We start from the raw sequence: 18877 nt of genomic DNA on the forward strand, positions 1-18877 counted from the left end.
TATTTTTCATTGAGAAAAAGCCCGTCTAATGACATCATACTTCAGGAAGTGACATCTTTTGGAGGGAAAGCAACAAACCGCGAACGTAAGAGTTAAAAGTGGGCCCGAATGTGGTAATTTAAAGTTACTTTGTTTAACATTTCATTGATTTTAAATGTGGAGAAATCTGTATGATTTCAAAACCTGATTAAAAGAATCAAAAGAAGCGCGTTTGTTTGGTTTAGCTGTTAGCGGTTAGCCTTCCAATATTTTTTACAAAGGTTGTTAAATTAAAATGTTTTACTGCTAATTAACATGTTAGTTAACTTACATTGAGCAGAATATATTCTAAAACTCTGATCTATTTGCAGAATATATTCTAAAACTCTGATCTATTTAGAAAAAAATAAGTATCATAGCAGCCACAATATTCTTCCACTGCTACAGTACTTTGCTACAAACTTTACTGTAAGAGATTATCATTTGAGAAATGTCTCAGTGGGCTATTTTAGTTTTTTTTTTTTTTTTTTTTTAACAAATGGCAAATTCTTCTATTTGATTCTATGTCAATGTATGTGTTAGTTTTATTGCAAATGTCACATCTGTAACTGGCATTGCCTATATACTGATTACACAAAAATTCTCAACAATATGTTTTCTTTAATTTTATGGGCATATAATGACAATGTATCCTCTCCATCATGAAATGAGATGTTAGTCAATGAACTCTAATGCAGGTCTGGGGAGAATACATTATTAAATGATACATGTATTACTTAGTTATTAATTAAATGAACAAATGTATATATATACTATATATATATATATATATATATATATATATATATATATATATATATATATATATATATATATATATATATAGTTCTATGTATGTATATGTATACAACTATACTATGAAGTAAGACATTTTTAAACATTAATTTCTAATAACTGATTTATTTTATCTTTGCCATGATAACCGTACAAACTATTTTACTAGATATTTTTTACCAGTTTTTAGCTAAAGTGCAATTTAAAAGCTTATCTAGGTTAATTATATTAATTAGGCAAGTAAGTGTCATTGGGCAAGTCATTGTATAACAATGGTGGTATAACAATGGTAGCATGCTCGCCTCACAGCAAGAAGGTCGCTGGTTCGAGCCTCAGCTGGGTCAGTTGGCATTTCTGGAGTTTACATGTTCACCCACATGTGCGCGTGGGTTTCCTCCGGGTGCTCTGGTTTCCACACATGCCAAAGACGTGGTACAGGTGAATTGAGTATTCTAAAATTTATCGTAGTACATGAATGAGTGTGTATCGATGTTTCCCAGTGATGGGTTGCGGCTGGAAGGGCATCCACTGCGTAAAATAAATGCTGGATAAGTTGTTGGTTCATTCAGCTGTGGCAACCCCAGATTAATAAAGGGACTAAGCCGAAAAGAAAATGAATGAATGAATGAATGTATAACAATGGTTTGTTCCATGGATAAAAATTATATATTGCTTAAGGGGTCTTATGATATTCACCTTAAAATGTTTTTTGTTTTTTTATAATTAAAAACTGCTTTTATTCTAGCTGGAATAAAACAAATAAGACTTTTACCAGTAGAAAAAAAACATTACAGGAAATACTGTGAAATTTCCTTAAAACATCACTTAAGAAATTTCTCAAGTGATTAAACATCACTTGAGAAATGCTTGAAAAAGAATAAATATTATCTCTTATTTAAACTAACGTGTTTTCTCAGGCATGAGTGACCTACATGTGTGATGGAGTCTATAAAGTCACTCCATCCATGTCTCCCTGTGCAAGACGACTGCATGTGGCTGAAAGCTGATCCCAGATTCCTGGAGTGTTTCTCGGCAGTCAAGGACGTCTGACCCGCACTCATTTATACAACATTTTGTGCCTGTCATGATGACCCGAAATGAAAGGTACGCCAGTCTCATCCAGAACTCAGTCAGATAGTTCTTTAAGAGAAACTTCTCTTAATCTAAAATCTACACATTTAAAGACAATCAAAAATAGCTTTTGGGGCGTCACGGTAGCACACTGGGTAGCACAATCGCGTCACAGCAAGAAGGTCATTGGTTCGAGCCTCGGCTGGGTCAGTTAGCATTTCTGTGTGGAGTTTGCATGTTCTCCCCATGTTCATGTTGGTTTCCTACGAGTGCCCTGGTTTACCCCAAATGTCCAAAGACATGTGGTAGGTGATTTGGGTAAGCTAAATTGTCTATTGTGTATGTGTGTGAATAGGAGTGTAAGGGTGTTTCACTGTGATGGATTGCAGCTGGAAGGGCATCCACTGTGTATAACATATACTGCATAAGTTGGCGGTTCATTCCGCTGTGGCGACCCCAGATTAATAAAGGGACTAAGGCCAAAAGAAAATGAAAGAATAAAAATGGCTTGTGTAACTGATTTAAGTGCATTTCCCTTTGGGGACGGGTTGCTACAAGATTTTTCCAAATATACCAAATTAAGAAATTCTGGGGTTTCCGAAACCGCCTACTACTTGATAGGTACTGCATTTGAATTTCATCAAACTACTCGGCTGTTAGAAAAGTACGTTCTAGAAATTAAGAACCTGAAAAGTATGAACGGAATTCGGACGTACTACATCCACCATTTGTCATGGTCACGTGACCTACCTGCGTCAGTTGCGTTGCTTCATTCCCATTCATAAATTTTCTCACGGAGCATCATGGAATATCGCAGAGTGCATGGGATCTGCCGGAAGTAGTAAGTCATCCAGGTACTTTCGCATACTGATTTTTGAATTCTATGTATTCGGACAGTCGGTTCATTCCGCTGTGGCGACCCCGGATTAATAAAGGGACTAAGCCGACAAGAAAATAAATGAATGAATGTATTCGGACATACCACTCGGCTCGCATACTGATTTTAGCGTACTGTATAGTATGGAAGTATGCAGTTTCGGACGCAGCCTGGGTTAACTTGTGGTCTGTTGAGCTTTTAAAGAGATGACGGAGTTGATCTGAAGCTCAAACAAATGTGGCTTTACAGAATTAAGCAACAGTATGAGCCAATTGATATCCATTCCTTCAATAATAATTCCTCTTGGCATTTCATATCTCCCGTTTGGAGTTGTAATTGGTAACACTTGAGGAACACCAACATAGACTATTTACTTTTGCGACTGCCAACTTTTTGGCGCCCAGTGGAGATGGAGGATTATCCTTGTCTGGATTTAAAACGGTTCAGTTATTAGTATCCAGTCTAATAATTTACACAGGCAGATTTGATTTAAACTTTACTTTTGTTCTTTGGTTGCCTTCAAGTAGATCCACATTTTATCTGCCAGCCTACTGTGTTGGATTGTGTATTTAGGAACATGTGTGCTTTCAAAGCAAAAGTTTCATTTAAGATCAAGTAAATATGATTTTTTTTTTCCTGTTTATGTTTTAAAATACATTTTCAGGGGTTAATTTAAATGATTTTAATATGCAGAGCTTTGTTGGATTTTATTTAATTCCCTCATTAAGTATACAGTTTTTGATTTTGAATAGTTTTTTGCAGCATGAGTGAGCTACTTTAAAATGTCAACTTGTATATCATTCAAACACCAATTACAATATTTTTGCTGACAGTAAATATTGTAGACCCCTATATGTTCATTCATTCATTTTCATTTCCAGCTGCAACTCAACACTGGAAAACACCCATCAACTCTTGCATTCACACACATAGACTACGGCCAATTAACCCCTATATGTATGTTGTAACAATGTGTTTTCCATAAAAGAATCAGGCCATTTATTGGATGGAGACAGGTAGGCTGTATGAGAACTTAAAGTTGATGAAAAGGGGCAGATTAATAACAGACAAAAACATTGGAGAAGTCCAGCATATTTCCTACTTTTTTGTCAATGTCAATGTCAATAATAATTGCTGAATAATTGGGCGAATTCCATTTTATTTTGGTACCTATGGCCACATTAAATGATAAAAGTTCTTAAATTTGCTGGTTAAATGTGTGAAGACTATCACTGCTCCTTAGGTCCAGGGTAAACGAGTTCCATAGCCATAGAGCTTACAGATCTGTCCCCCATTGTGCTTAATTGAGTGCGAAGTGGCACCAGGCAGAGGATATATAGCTGACATTTTCCAGCCACAAATCCGCTCAAAATATTAAATTATAATTGTATTTAATTTTAATTTATTTAAATTGAAAATAACCTTTGTAGTTACTGTCATAATTTTGAACAATACAGCAACTAACACCAGCAGTCACAGAACCACAACATAACCAGATCACATCGAAACACTGCCCCCTCTCACCCACACACTGCACTTAATATTGTGTAGCTTACACTACACAGCAAAATATGGGGACCCAAAACAACTCTATGGGTGTTAATTTCAACACTTTGAAAGTGTCTCATGGGGTCCACTCAAAACAGAGTTAAATCAACACTTTCAAAAGGGTTGGCATATTGACACCGAAGTAAGGGTTAATTTTAACTCTGGGCAGAGTTAAAAAATGTAACTATATTTAACACCGCCTGGTGTAATATATTATTTTATTCAACTCTCTTGAGTGTAAATATGGTAAAAAACTCAAATAGACTGTAAATTACAAAAGAAAAAACATTTTATTTGAAAACATTCACCACTTCAACAATTCATTCAGTTTTTAAAATGCAACAATGTCAAATATGCTTTAAATGTTTTATTAGTACAGACAGTATCAACAAAATATGTATGACCAGTGCTCAAAATGGCTGTTTTAGTCCTTTGGTCCAAACTTTATGTTTCATCAGAGCAATTTGAAAGTTCAATATACAGTATCGTCACTCATAGTTTTCTTCTGAGCGCATAGTTTTCTTCTGAAATTACATTTTAAACAACTTGGCGTGCAAATCTTTCACTTCTGGTGTTTTTCCTTGGTCCTCCATATCAAACACAGCAGTTTAAATGAAGGTACAAATGCTGTAAACTTGTGTGAAAACAAACTGGAGCTAGGAAATCTCATCAAACATGTCCTGTGAATGAAGTGCTTCCCAGCCACAGGGTGACCTTTTTATCCATGACGATGTAGTAGCTGCTGATCCCTCGACTGCTGGTTCCTGATGCACGGAAATAGGGTGATGCTCATCTAAGAACTCTTCAAGACTTCAGCATGACTAAGAAAAATGTTTGAAAACAAATTGCAATCAAATTCTATGATATATTTAAAAGAACATTTAAAGTAAATAAAACATTCAAGAAATCTAAACTCGCCTTTTGAAAATCTTCATGATGATCCACAACTTGACTCTCCCAGCTGGTTGAGGTGACAGGATATGGAAAAGTAGAAAAAACACATACATCACTGTTGGATCTCCAAAAACAATTAGGTTAACCACTATGACTAGAACTGGAAAAACAGGCAGCTGTCTGTCCAGAATCCTCAATTAAACACAACACTTGGAGCAAAATTTAGAGGAGCTTAAAATCTTTTATATCATTTAGTGATGCTGACTTCCCCAAAATATTGGCCACAGTGTAAAATATATTCATAAACTTACAGTTTTCTGTAAGCGTGTGCGTGTGTGTGTGTGTGTGTGTGTGTGTGTGTGTGCGTGCGTGCGAGCGTGTTTCTTTACCAGATTCAACTTGTTAAGCCCTTTCAGGTCCAGTATTGACGCCACCTTTCCTGGAGTCTAGCAGATGTTTCAGGTCCAAATATAATCTTAACTATTAGGATAAGCAGAAGAGGAAAAGTGCAAAGCAAAGAGAAAACATTATTTAAGGAACAGTTCACCCACAATACAAAATTATCACCTTCATGTCATTTGTTATTCTCTAATGCTCTAATACCCTCTCAGCTTATTGTGAAACACATACAGAACTTTATCAAACATACCTTCATTATTATCACCACATATGACCAAGAAGGTGTGCTTGGTCATTTCACCAACTCTGGAAATACACCATCCGTCTCTAATCAGCCACCGACACAGGGTCTTGTGTTATTGTATAGAGAACTGTGGCTGTTAAAAAACAACAAAAAATTAGTATCTAACACATATGCATAACCTTCAGATAAAAAGGAGAGATGAACATCACAAAGTATGCCTCACACTTTTTCAGATATCTTTTGATTCAGATGTTGATAATTGATAATAAATCTACAAATCAAACCTGTATCATCATTAGGCTGCTCAAATATGAATCAGTTGATTAATTTTACAGACAGGTGGCTGTTTACAACGTACTAAATTGTCTTTAATAAAACGGAAATGTTGTGTACAGTACATGCTAAGTTTAGCCTATAGTTTTAAGCACAATATCATGCGGGTGAAAAAGCTTGACTAAGATGTTCCTGACTACAGAAATAGCCTAACTTACTAACGTCAGACATCCCGAGTTGGGAAAAGTCATTTTCGGGGGATACAGAGTTGATTTGCGGGAGGTAGCGGTAGAGATGGGTACCTGAAGAGCGGTGGGGTGATTTGCGCGCGACGTACCTGAAGAGCTGGGAGGGATGCGGTGGAAAGGGGTGTGCAAAGTGTTTAATGACCGGGCGGGAGACGCGCGATTTCCGGGAGATTATCATTCATTTGCGGGCATCAACTTGGGCATCTGGGAGTCTCGGTGCATTTGCGGGATAACGTTAACGTTAGTCCCGCAACTCCGGGAGACTTCTGTAACGTCAAATGTCTGAGAAAGTGCAAACGCGGTCATTTAAAGACATTAATGTTAACATTCCGACTTTAATGGTTGTCAACACTTAATATGATTCAAGCTTACGTTATCACGCGAGTCTATGGACTAACGGTTTATGGAAGGCCACGAATGAACCAGTTTAAAAGGGCTGCGGTGTTTAAAATAACCAAATTAACATACACGGATAACAAACAATCATAAATTTTAGTCAGGAAGCCTTTTACAAGTAAGCATATGTTCATTTACTCACCAGATATGTTTTAGAAACTCTCCAGAGCTTATGGAAACCGTCCTGTGTTGCCGTTAGCATCCGGGCAGAGTAGGCTAGGCTGCTCCGGGAATTCCCTCGCTAGTTTGCTTAGAATTAAAGGAGAAGTGTCGATTTTATTTTACAGATGGGTAACAACGCACAAAATGGCATTAAGCGTGACAGAAATGTGTTGAACATGTACATTTGATGTTTTTATGCACTATGTATCCGTTAGCATACATAAAAACATTCTTGAAAAGAAGTCGATAGTAATGCAGTTAAGCTAGATACACAAACGACCATGAATGAACCGCAGAAGTTTAAAATTGTCACTACATTCTAAAGTTATTAACTTAACAATATGTTTACAACTGTATTTCCTTAAAGAAACTAATGCTTAAAGAAAGTCAGTAAAATACCAACATTTAGGTAGTTTGACTCACCAGTTGCTGTTCTAAACTTCAGATGGAAAATGGCGTCTGGAAAATTCTTCAGTGACTGGGGCTGCATGAATTCCCGGATGTTGGAAATAACACCACCAAGTGTAAAAAAGATAACTCCTTGATTTCGCACTGAATAAAATCAATTCTAACTCTTATTATATTCATTTATCAAAATCTAACTCTTTAACGTCAACACTTTACTCTGAAATGCTTCAACACCGAGAATTTAACTCTGATGAATTTGCTGTGTACCTATTAGATTGTTTCACTTTTGAAATGGGGTGTAGATTCGTCCCATTTGGCATTTTAAATTCTTTTTAACACAATTTATTGCAGCTCGTCAATCAGACAGTGCTTCTATGTTTGTTCTTGCTGTCAATTGTGGAAAAAAATCATCGATAAAAGTGTCATGATAAGCTGCTGTGAGTTTACCTGCAGGCGCTGTATGATGCACGTGCACGTGAAGGGGAGTCAGATTTGTCCGGGGAGTCAGATTTTGATACAACTTTCCTTCAGCTTTTCTTACATGTGGGCTCACACGGTTTACGGTATGCACTGGTCACTATTAAGTGAATGTAGTAGGAGCACACAGTTATGTTTCGTTAAACATGTTGCATATAAAATTTACCTTTCAAAACTGCCCAAATGTTGTCAACCCGCCAATGCCATTTTTTATCTGCACAAAAAATATAAAACCGCCCAATTTGGCAGGAAATCATCCAATCTGGCAACACTGGGAGTGGGGAGACCCCCCTCAATCAGTAATTGTGAAGTGCTTGGGGTGTATGACCACACATAATAAACATGCTATATACATACATATTACTTGCTAATTAAAAAGCAGTCTGTCACTCTGCTCTATATACAGCTTTATTTTATTATGAACTGCTTCTGCCCAGGTAATTATGATTCAATCTAAGATTGTCACTCACTCTTTGGCTTCTGATTTGGCCTTTAGATGAGTTTGACTGGGATGTCAAGGCAGAGATTTACACCAGATCCCGGGAGAGCAGGAATGCTCACATGTGTCACGTGTGTATGTTTTAACCGTAAATGTGACACACCATCATTCCCACCATTGAATGAGCTTTTACTTATATCCTTGCACAAACAGTAGAACATAAGTAAAATATTCATTCATTAAAAGGATAACCTTTGACTTAATTGTATCACAAGCTATATTTAGCCCTTTTCCTCACAGCGTTTGAGACCTGTGGCAGAGCTGGCCCTTGAGTTAGCAGTGGCTATCGGCCAAATTGGTGTACAAGCCCATTTACAACAAGAATGATTACTACAGAGACAGTATTAGCATCCACACCAATGCACAATTAAGTTGTTTATTTTAAGTAGACTCTAATTTGTCATCTTTCACTTTGAAGGTGGTTTCTGATTGGCTGTAAATGGCCAAAAGTGTAGCCAACTCACTTATTGCCTTGCTGTGCTATAAGTCAATAGCTATGTTTCCATCCACCTATTTTTATATGCATTTGCAGATGCGCATAAAAAAACAGTTGATGGAAATGGCAAGGTTCGCATAGATTTTAAAAATGCGCATCAAAAACGTATGCGCATAACAGAGTAGGATCAACTTTTTATTCAGTGGGAAAAAATGTGCATAAACTACGATGGAAACACTTTCACCGAACAAATATCAGTATGCATATTAAAAAAAAGTCATGTGATTTTGTTATAAGAGACCTTGTGATGATAAAAAATGTGTGTGGATGGACAAACCAGCAGGCTGAACACATTTTAAAACATCTGAAATGTTGCTTTGGTCATTCTAAAACACCTTTATCATTTCAGTATTAGTGTTATTATACTATTAATTACCTCCAGAACTGTCAAGAGCATTTGTGTTTCACGTCTCATGCCTTCAAACATCACCATGCGTTTACTGCTTGTCGACATTGCCTTCTGAGTAGCAAGTAATATAATAAATAAGGAAAAGATTTATGCAGCTTCTTCTACCTCAATTAATTCCATTTTACTGCTGATATTTGGTGCCAATTAATCAGGAAGTGTTGCACGAAGTGGGGGTTGGGGGGTTGTGGTGCGCGCAAACTGAACAGCGTGGAGCGCGTATGAAGATGGTTCCGTGTTGGGTTGGTGAAATTGAGCTGATGGAATTCCGGGAGTTTTCCGGGAGACAGAACAATACGGGAGATGGGTGGGAGATGGGTCTGAAACGGGAAAAACGGGAGTGTTGGCAGTTATGTAATTGGTATATTTGGATGGAAACATAGGTAATGACTTTTGCGTGAAGGTACCTTACCATAGTGAATCCACACAGACTACAAAATGCTTGATAACAAAGTCTTTATTTTCTTGAATAAAATACAAATTTCTCAATAGAAATATGAAAATTGAATAAATTGGTCATCTTCACAAAAACTGACCACCAGACACAACTTCTCAGATCTCTTAGGATCGAAAATTGAATGAGATGGATACATACTACAGTATGCATACTTCAGAAATCGACCAAAAGAAGGTCTCTCAGTAGACAGGATATGACTCAATTTGATTCAGACTTGATTCAGAGCTTGTTGCTTTTCTGTATGTTGAAATTTTCAGACAAAGCAAATGTTTCTTCTGTTCATTGAATAGATTTCTAAAAGTTCTAACAGTGACTCTGTTGATATTCTTTTTCTAATAAAGAATAGGTGACCTTTTTTTGTCAGTAGAACGTTAGAGAATATTTGAGCTAAAACCTTGATTTATTAAATGCCAGAAAGCAGCTACTGGCAGTTTGAGAGCTGCATACACATACAATGGCAAAACTCAGCAATGTTTGCTGAGGCTGTGGGTTAAAGGTAAATATGTTATGAAGAATGTTCAGTTTCTTGCTTAGAGCGATTGTGTATCACATCATAAGACCTCAGTGTATCATCAGGACTTCAGTTTTTACTCCCAAAGTGCCAGTTGACTTACATGTTATGAATCACAAATGAACGCAATTTCAATGTTGCAGTAAATAAATTTAAGTGTTCGTGAATAAATCAAATAACTGACAACACATACTGTAGATGAAATCATTCATTGATGTGTTTATTTCAAATGACCTCCATCTAGATATGGGATGGAGCAGATGAACTCCACCCAGGGGCCTTTATTCCAGCAATGAGGCATGGATTATGCGGCAAGGTCTCATGGGTAAGGCTTTGGCAGCACGATAAAGGTCATGAGCCCCCATGCAAGCATCACCCCCTCCATACAAGATCAAGAATTACTCCCATGGCAGGAACTGTCATCATGTGTCTATGTTCAGATTCATCTAGCGCAGCTCAAGATTGAGGGTGTGCCTTGAATCGTGTTTTCTGCTGCATTCACTTGATGAGAATCATCACTGGCACAGTTTGCTCATGTCCCACAGTCTTATATGCTACTGGGAAATTTATCACACTGCCAAGGAACAGCTGAAATGTTATCATTGCTGGAGAAGGTGAATTCAGAAAGGAAGAAGAGTACAGGCGGAATGCCCTATTCTTGAGAACACGCTGAGTTGATCTGTTTACTTTGGGACGGTCTTGCTTCCTCCGACTTGAAGCCAGATCTTCCTATTTTCAAAGTCAGCTGACATTCAAATAATGCTTTTCTCAGCTTGGATGGAATAACTGTTGATCACTGTCTTGGTGACCTAGAAAGCGAAATTTTCCCACTGACATCAAAGAGAGGGCCTTCCAAAATATACACATTCATACGGATTCACCTCTCAAATATCCACAGGCTCTTGCAGCCCATGGACATCAAACAGACTTGAAAGAGACTTCCTGACCCTGATGTGACTTATTCATTGTTCAAGTTCCCGTTCCTGGTTTCATTTTCCTTCAGTTTGTGCTGGTCTTGTTAGTATTTTCACTGAGGAAACATCAGTGATAAAGTTGTTAATTTACTGATTATATTAAGAAATTAAGGTCAACTATATATAAAAGTTTAAGTTAATGGTAATTTTACAAATAAATCTGGGTGGAAACAATAATATAATTTTAATGTAATTCAGAGTGTTTTCTCTTCAGCACAAACACTCATTATTTCTTTGTCACTTCATAGTTTCAAAATACTACACTGAAAAAAATAATGTCTGCAAGATTGTTGCAAACAATTTATATGTGTTGAATTTAAACAAACCCATTAAATTAAGTAATGTTCAACTTAATTAGTTTGTCTAAATTCAGCCCAAATAAATAGTTTACAACCACTTAACTTAAAAAAAAAAATTAAATCCAAGGAATCATCTTTGAATCATTTTTTTTCAGTGTACCAATGTCTGTTCGTGGAGATATGACTACACGACACAATGGCAAAGAAAGCATTCTTGCAGGACTTCCAGAGTTCATCAAGATTCTTTGGATTCATTTTTAATGCCTCCTCCTTCAGTTCCCCAGGCATGCTCAATCATGTTCATGTCTGGTAACTGGGCTGGCCAATCCTGCAGCACATTGACCTTCTTTGCTTTCAGGAACTTTGATGTGGAGGCTGAAGTATGACAAGGAGCGCTATCCTGCTGGAGAACTTCTCCTTTCCTGTGGTTTGTAATGTAATGGGCAGCACAAATATCTTGATACCTGAGGCTGTTGATGTTGTTATCCACTCTGCAGACCTTTCGCATGCCACCATACTGAATGTAACCCCAAACTATGGTTTTTTCCTCACCAAACTTGACTGATTTCTGTGAGAATCTTGGGTCCATGTGGATTCCATCAGGTCTTCTGCAATATTTGTGATGAGTGGGATACAGTTCAACATGATTCATTGGAAAACTTTTGTCAGGTAGTGTAGTTCTAAAGTATTTTGACACAGTTCTTAAAAGATAAAGCAACTAACATGTAAAATAAACATTTAACATTTTAATTAAATTAATGTTAAATTAAATTAACCTTACCAAAATTAAGGAATGTTTTCCCAGCACCATAATTTCTTAGGGTTGTTATCAAACACAATAAATCATTTCAAACAGCAAACAATAACAGCCGAACAAGCCAGAGTGAAAAGTGAGCCTTTTTCTCCACTGGACCAAAAGTGCTTATAGTTGAAGAAACACCCTTATAAAGGCCTATATTTTTTTCTCTTTATCTCCCTGTGGATCTTGTCATATTTTCCTGCCAGATGTATTTTGAAGAACAAATCTGATAGAATCATTTTGTAATATCACATTCCAATGGCAGTTCAGGCTTGTCTTGAGAACCCTCAACTTTTGTGGAACGCAATTTTCAAAAGAATGATTTCACCTACTGTACTTGAAAGGTATGAAAACCACCGGGGGCATTGAATAAAACGTTGACCACTGAGCACTGGGATATCGTGTCTCAGTGTAATAACTACTATAATCATAATCCTGTGCACACCTTATTGTCTCGTGTCCATTAGAGAGGGCAGAACTCTGGCATTATCTGTGAACTAAAGCCCAAGGAGTTGGTCAAATGCCGCAGCAGGGTTGGGTCCTGCTGCTGCTCTGGACTACAGATGTTGTGTTTTCCAGCAGCTGCCTCTACAAAAGCTTAGGGAGTGGTGGCCTTCATTGGAGTTGTGTCTGAAAAGGAGTACAGATCTAGCAAGTATTACTTTTACCTATTTTTTTTTCACAAGCCTGAACAGGAAACGGGCACTAATTCGTCATATGTTAAAAGGACATGCTGGGGTAATAATGTGATGTCGATTTTTTTGGCACAAGGGAGAGAAGGGACCTCCCCACGAAGCTGCAGCTTGTTATGCAAAAGGTCAGGTTTGAACACGATAGACGTGGGCATGGCAGGAACAACTGGGGTTGGCAGGTCACCATGTATGCTGGCACACTGCCCTGCTGGCTCGGATGCTGCTCTTTGATCTTTCGCACAACATGTGGAGTTCATGGTACCCAAAATTCCCCTGGGAGTCTTGTCTGCTGGTAAAAATATGGGCTAGCATCTGACACCAGGATGCTGCACGTCATCTTTGTCTCTCTGAGTGCTATGTTCTATTTATTAGATCTGATTATTGCACAGCGCACCAGAATCTGTGATTATGATTGGCCAGTCGTGCCATTCAGCAGTGGCTTATTTGCAAATGGAGCACAACAGTCACATAAATAAAAGTCATGCTCATTATCCCAGAAAGGAAATGATTCTGATTGATAATGATAAGCTGTGAGATGCAATATTGTACAAGCATTGTTATACACTACCTGACAAAAGTCTTGTCGTTGATCCCACTTGAAAGAGCAACAAATAATAACTTGACTTCTAGTTGATCATTGAAAAGTGGCAGGAGGGAAGGTAGATTTTCCTGATGAATCATCTGTTGAACTGATAAATCACAAATACTGCAGAAGACCTATTAAAACTGATCTCATATGAAGTAAGAGATCGCAATGACATATGATGATGTATGCAGGTGCTGTAGCGGTGTCTCAATTCTTAGGGGTACATTTTGAAGCCCTTTCCCTTCACACTCGGTTGTAAGGGCCAAGGGGAAGGGGTACAAACATAGAACTGGGATTTGGCCTTACGCCTGTTTCACACCGCAAGCGTCAGCGGCGCGTGAGCAGAGCGTGAGCAGCGCGTATGTCGAGCAGTAGCAGCACGCAGGCGTTTGCCTTTCACACCAGCTGCGTCTGCAGCGCGCAGCTCTTCGGCAGCTGCTGCTGAGATCAACCTATCTCTGTCTATTCTATCTAGTTACCCATGTCTCTCTATATACAAATACACCTTTTAAACTTTTCATCTGTCCAGCGGCAGAATAACAGCTCGTTAATTCATGCTCGTGCAGATGATGAGACGGACAAAAGTTACCAATGCATGCCATTATTTTACTTATTTTCGTGTTGTCAGATTCACAGTGCAAACAGCTCCCGGTAGGAATAACTCGAGTGAACATAAAACAAAGCCGATTAAAACTTTCTTCCTCTGCTCAGCTGCACAGAACACAGCGAGCTCACATAATCCAGCATGCGTGTCGAACTACACTACCCACAATACACTTCGCCATGGACTACAAATCCCGTAAATATTCTATTTCCCCTCTCCTACAACACTAGTGTGCAACTTAAGCAAAACTGATACTAAAATTGTTTTACATTTGGTTTTGTAGTTCGGGCCTAAATAAATGTTTGTTGCCGTTTTAAATCGTTTTAAGTTAATTTGAATGACCATATATAAACCATTTGACATTATTAACGCATTTATTGGGTAAAATTGCTACTTTTTACTGTCATTCAATGTGTTTTGGTCATTATCAATGCACTGTCACTTTAATTGAGCGTGAGCAGCGCGTCAAAAATAGACCCAGCGCCGAAACTATCGCTGCACTGCTGCTTCGGCGACGCTCACGCCTCGCTCTGACGCGTTGCTGCTGCGTGCGGTATGAAAGCTCTAATCTGTTAACATGGACGCCGAAAACACACGCGCTGCTCACGCTCTGCTCACGCGCCGCTGACGCTTGCGGTGTGAAACAGGCGTTAGTCTTATTTAAATACTTAATTTAAGGTGGGCAAAGTGTGCCAAGAAAATGTTCCCCATACCATGTCACAACTAACTTCTGGATGGTCCTTTTACATTTATTTGTTATTAATAATGTAAGCCTACCATGTCATCAAACACAAACTCTCAGTCACTCCGTCCAACTGGGTCAATGAGATGTCAGTAATTTTGGAAGAGGTCTTATTACTACCTCAAAGAGACTAGCATGAGGCACTGACTAGCACTGCCAATGATAAATGCAAAAATAGGTAGTGTGGAATGGAGGGTGACTTACTGCTGAAGAAAAAAAGAACTGTAAAGTCGTTAAGCTGTAGCTTTGTTTTTCTCGAACCAGCAGACATCACTAGCGTAGGGTTCCCTGTTGTTTTGGGGGTTGTTGCGGTGACTGAGGTCATAAGAAATCTTCCTGTCATCCTGTACAGCTGGAAGAGGCATCGACATGGCACTTGGTGCCATGCTCAAACTGGAGCTGATAGCGCTCTCTTGACAAGGTGTCTGATTTGATACCTCGAGCCCTTAACTTATCACAAAGAGAGAGATTATGAGACAGGCAGACACTCTGCACTTTATAGATCACATAGGCTGTCACAAGATGTTCATAGAGCTAATTTCAATTTGACAGGACATCAATCAGGATTTATTCCTTATCCTTATTAAATTGATTTTAACAGCTGTAGAGAAATTGACCTTCTTGTAAGATGTCTGCCACTAAAATATTGCGTATTGAATTATTGTATTGTATTGCGTAATGAATTAAAAAATAACACAGATATATATATATATATATATATATACATACATACATATATATATATATATATATATATATATATATATATATATATATATATATATATATATATATATATATATATATATAATTTTTAGCTTAGGTAAATAAGCCTCTGGTGTGAACAAACACATAAGTATGAGCTTCAAATTATATTTGATATTTTTTATATATTTTAGATTTATTTTATAAACTATTATTTTATTATCTAACTATTTATTGATCAATTTTATTGATAGATTTATTGAAATGGCATTTACTGTATTTTTTTGTTGTAGTTTATGAAAACAGATTGTCTATGTCAATTTATTTTCTGAATAAATGTCATTATTGGGCAAATTCATTGTTATAAATATATTTACATGCAAATGCTAGACATACACTCACCGGTCACTTTATTAGGTACACCTTACAAGTACAGGGTTGGACCCCCTTTTGCCTTCAGAACTGCCTTAATCCTTTGTGGCATAAATTCAACAACGTACTCGAAATATTCAACGTTTTTCGTTCATATATGCTTTTTTGCATACCTCGGTTGTACTGAGTGGTTATTTGATTTACCATTGACTTTCTATCAGCTCAAACCAATCTGGCCAATCTCCTCTGACCTCTGGCTTCAACAAGGCATTTGTGCCCACAGAATTGCCGCTGGATATTTTCTCTTATTCTGACCATTCTTTGTAAACCCTAGAGATGGTTGTGGATGAAAATCCAAGAAGATCAGCAGTTTCTGAAATACTTGGACCAGCCCGTCTGGCACCTACCACTATGCCACGTTCAAAGTCACTTAAACCACCTTTCTTCCCCATTCTGATGCTCGGTTTGAACTGCAGGAGATCGCCTTGACTATGTCTACATGCCTAAATGCATTGAGTTGCTGTCATGTGATTGGCTGATTACAAATTTGGGACACTTGTACCTAAAGTGAGTGTATGTGTAATTAGAAATTGCATTAAAGTAAAAAGTATTAACTGCTAATCCTAAAACTAAAAATGTGCAAGATAATATACTAACCCTACATAAAATGAAGGCAATTGGCCCCCGGCATGTGCAGAAGCACACCCTCCAGACTATAATGAACGCTCAGTACAGTCTCCAGACTGTTCATTTAAGGTAATAAATAATGTTCTGTTTCCTGCACAGATTGATTGTATTCACCTCATAAGACCTGAATGCATTGTCAGGAGTATTCATTTTATTTTGCCTGTATATGTTTTCTTGACTCACAGTTTGACAGAATTTTCCATGTATAGTAAGTTATGTGTACTTACTTCTATATGTTGAACTGGTTGAACTCTTGTTCTGGAGGCCATTGATCAGTGCTAAAGATAAATCTATTTCAGGGGCATTGTGTGGGTCTCTCCACATCAACAGCTCTCAGTGTCTCTCCTTCTGCACATTTCCAGCTGCAGTGCCGCACTGCCTCCCATGGCCAGCCTTTACTCACAATGCTGAGACAGCTTGTCATTCTAAGCTCAAGTGTTGACATATATTCTCAAACTGTCTCAAATTGTATTTCTCTCGTCTTCATTCAGGGCTCCACTCCATCCAGGTTTATTTATGACAGCAAACAGCCATCCTGCTGCCTGCACTTCAACAGTCTGAGGATGTTTCTGATGTATCAAATATCAGACAGAGTTCCTGATGGTGTCTTCAGTCTGACTGCAGAGTAAAGGGAGGAGCTGATCTGCAGCATCTTCTCTCAGTGTGACCTCTGTCAAAGACACACTCTGATGAAACTGTGGCTAATATTAACTCAGGTTGACTCAGGCCAAGTTGGTTTGATTCAGGTTAACTGAGTGATTTATGTTTCCCAGTACAGGGTTGCAGCTGGAAGGGCATCCGCTGTGTAACACATATGCTGAAATAGTTGGCGGTTCATTCTTCTGTAGCCACCTCTGATAAATAAGAGACTAAGCTGAAGGAAAATGAATGAATGAATAAATTATATATTTTTAAAGGGGATGAGAAAAGCTGAGCAGGCTTTTTAAGTTTTTTAATAATATTAATTGTTTAGCATTAATATTTTATAGCCTTACCTATTAAAAATTGTTTTTCTAAGTGTGATTTTGTGCTGAAAATGTTGTTGCTTATCAAAAATCCTTAGCCATGCATAATAATGATCTGAATGCTACATGCGTCTGGGTTCTCTTAATGACGTCAGGTTCGGATGAATGACCTAAAGTAGTCATACATGCAAATGCGGAGGGCATGGACCGGAAGTCTTGTCACAGATTGTTTTGTACTCTGATCTGCCTGTTGTCCACTAGGCTTTTACACTCGTGGAATTTACATGATAACAAGTTAACATTGTTCTCTGAGGCTAACAGTATGTCCATTTCCATATACTGATCTCTTGTTATGCTACTATGCCTTGGTATACCCAAATTTTAATTATAGGGCACCTTTAAAGAGTTATTCATTAAAAAGTTGATTCAAATGATTCAAATCATCCTTTTTTGTATTACTTTTTAAAACATCCAATAAGATTAATTGAAACAGATTCATTCAGGAACAAAACACCACAGAATTGTCCCTTTGTTGTACAAACATCCCTCTGACTTTGTTTGGAGCTACTGTATTTTCATTGAAGATACAGGTAAAACAGGCAATACAGAATTTAAAATGTCTGTTAAACTTGTATCACTAAATATATTGTGATTTCATTCCTGTGCTGATCTTCATAACTAAAGCTTTGATCATGCTGTGAATGCTTTTTGACTCTTAAGACATATTTTTGACTAAAATGATTGCAGACAATAAATATCGAACAACCCTGGTTGGACTACAGTACTTGTTAGTGTTTTATGTTTGGATTTAGAGATTTAGAAGAGTCTTGAGGTTGTGGTTATGGTGAAAAGTAGCAAACATAAAAGACATCATTCCATCTGTGGTTAGAAGCTCCACTTTTCATTGAAACATTTCTGTGATGCACACTTGGAACTGAACATGCGCAAAATCCTGAAATACATATGGTATATTGTCAGATTTTGTAACTGATTTGAAATTTGTTTTTTTACTGTATATGTGCCAAGCCATATTTGAGATTTCAGGCTTGGATGCTCAAAATGGCTGCCCGGAAGCATTGCAAATATGACTGCCAAGTAAAAAACTAGTTTTTGTTTGTATATAAGAAATTGAATAGAATAAAAGTGTATGTATTTATTTAGTTTTTAATTCTTATGTGTGAGGGTGTCCTTAATAATTAGACCTTTTTTACTGGGCAAAAACAGTGATTTCATACTTTGACAATAGTTTCTGGAAGACACCAACTAGAATAAT

General features: G+C 37.6%; 2 long non-coding RNA genes across 3 annotated transcripts; one reads left to right on the forward strand and one right to left on the reverse strand.

Moving 5' to 3' along the window:
- Nucleotides 1-43: 43 nt before the first annotated feature.
- On the forward strand, nt 44-18432 carry LOC141379560 (uncharacterized). 2 transcript variants are annotated; one of them, XR_015518325.1, is made up of 3 exons: nt 44-113; nt 1731-1917; nt 17131-18432. It is a non-coding gene; the product is annotated as an uncharacterized LOC141379560 (long non-coding RNA). The 2 variants fall into 2 exon arrangements; XR_015518326.1 differs by having other exon boundaries at nt 44-85.
- On the reverse strand, nt 5146-5980 carry LOC147839145 (uncharacterized). The gene is made up of 3 exons (XR_015518309.1): nt 5853-5980; nt 5593-5678; nt 5146-5270 (listed from the first exon to the last, which is right to left on the reverse strand). It is a non-coding gene; the product is annotated as an uncharacterized LOC147839145 (long non-coding RNA).
- Nucleotides 18433-18877: the final 445 nt, after the last annotated feature.

This window comes from Danio rerio, chromosome 20 (assembly GCF_052040795.2).
Source record: "Danio rerio strain M-AB ecotype USA chromosome 20, GRCz13ab, whole genome shotgun sequence".
In the NCBI taxonomy this organism is placed as follows: Eukaryota; Metazoa; Chordata; class Actinopteri; order Cypriniformes; family Danionidae; genus Danio; species Danio rerio.